Source organism: Pinus tabuliformis, chromosome 6 (assembly GCF_031772625.1).
Source record: "Pinus tabuliformis cultivar Carrire ecotype Pingquan chromosome 6, CPIR1, whole genome shotgun sequence".
In the NCBI taxonomy this organism is placed as follows: Eukaryota; Viridiplantae; Streptophyta; class Pinopsida; order Pinales; family Pinaceae; genus Pinus; species Pinus tabuliformis.
The window spans coordinates 677,573,798-677,575,795 of record NC_142292.1 but is presented as its reverse complement, the minus strand read 5'-3'; the positions used below and the strand labels follow the sequence as shown (position 1 = coordinate 677,575,795).

The 1,998-nt window shown below is 32.3% G+C and overlaps 1 pseudogene; it reads left to right on the top strand.

Annotated features, from left to right (window-relative positions):
- Window positions 1–612: 612 nt before the first annotated feature.
- LOC149260454 (DNA replication licensing factor MCM7 pseudogene) lies at window positions 613–1,329 on the top strand (annotated as a pseudogene).
- Window positions 1,330–1,998: the final 669 nt, after the last annotated feature.

The following is a 1,998-nucleotide window of genomic DNA, read 5'->3' as shown; positions in this document are numbered from 1 at the left end:
GCCCTGTTGAGTACAACTGATTATTTTGAGATAATTTTTCATGAATTAAGTGAAGAATGTTTGTTGAGTCAACTGATTATTTTAAGCTAAAATTTCATGAATTTAAGAAAAAATCTTTGTTTAGTACATCTGATTAGTTTGAGATAAATTTTTATGTATTTAAGGGAGAACCTCTATGAAGTACAACTGATTCTTTTTGTGATAATTTTCATGACCTTAAGGAAGAATCTATGTTGAGTAAAGCTTATTATTTTGAGATAATTTTTCATTATTTTAAGGAAGAATCTCTTTCTCATTTTGACTTGTTGTGGATGATACTTGATAAAGTCAATATGGATAGTGATCTGGAAATGGCAAGACACGTGTTATACATGCATAAAAAGTTTGAGCCATCAAATTTAGGCTTTACTCCTCTCGAGTCTTCCATCCTTAGGTGAGTTGTTGTCACCTCTTCTTTAGATATTGATTCTCGAACTGTTGTACTCTAATGCTGAGTAGTTTTTAATCTTATGATGGTTAATATTTTCTAGGGATTATATAGAAGTGACAAGAAGGGTATCACCTTCTATGCCTAAAGACCTTACCGAATATATTGCCAGTGCGTATTCTTCCATGAGACAAGAGGAAGCACAAAGTGATGCACCACATTATTACACCACTTCCAGAACACTTCTAAGCATTTTTCACATCTCAATGGTAATTTATCTATTCCTTTGTGCAATTACCTAGTGTTACGTGCGAGTTCTAGGAGAAGTGACTTTTCAAGTTCTCATCTTTTCAACACTAGAGTGGATTTGTGACTAAGAAACAATATTAATCCAAATTTGGCCTTTTAATCTCAAAAACCCATTTATTGACAAAATCTTATGTCTGTTTCTTTTGTCTGGATTTATTGTTCACAAGCCCTAAGTCGACTTAGATTCTCAGAAACAATGGCTCAAAGTGATGTAGATGAAGCCCTCAAGCTTATGCAAATGTCAAAGTTCTCCTTATATGCTGACAAAAGAAAGAAAACTGGTCTAGATTCCATATCTTACATCTATTCAATCATAAGGGATGAAGCTTTAAGAATGAATACTATGGATGTTCACTATGCTAATGCCCTGAACTAGAGTTCTCGAATGGTACTCTCCATAGACTGTATAGAGCATGATAAATATCATTAGCTCAAATTTCCTAATCAAGGTTTGTTTAAATGCATCTAATTGGGTCTCTTGCATGCAATCTTACACTGAAGCTCAACTAAAGGAGTGTTGGGAAGAGTATGCAACATTGAACATGTGGCAAATTGATCCCAATAGATTTGATATTCATTTTATTAATGCCTAAAATGTCAAAAAAGTGAATAATGTGTCATATAGTTGTAAAGTAAATATCCTCATTGTTCAACTCTTTTAGAAAGAAAGTTTTTGTTTTTAGATGTCCTTGAACTGATATGAAACTCAAGGATGAGTTTCCTCTTGGAAAATTCACGAGGTTATACATGTTAAGAATTATATTTTGAACAATGATTGCAAATGGACTTCCATGAATAGGACATTGGTACAACAGCCAAGAGTTCTGTTATGAAGTGTCATTGTATGTACTTATGTAAAAAATACGTGCTTCTAGATATACTCTATATGGTCTCTATTGTACATGGCTTCCTGTTTTTCTTTCTTTTAAGCTTAACCTTCAATTGTTTCTTAAGCTTTAACTTAAATAAATTTGGTGGACAATTCTCATCAATTACAACAAAGATCCATATGAAATTTAAGTTTACAACCAAGCATGGAACTAGGTAGATAGGAAAGGTTTATATAAGGAAAGGTATGCTCTGAATTATTTTTAGCTGCAACAATCTTATTGTTAGGTGGCCATATTTGAAAAATTATCCCTTGTATCTGAAAATTGATGTGATTTCTTCATTTATTGAAAATGGTAAAGGAGGAATAAAATTGTTACTAACATAGCTTCTTGAACAGTGACATATTCTAAACTATGGACAAATTTTCATGG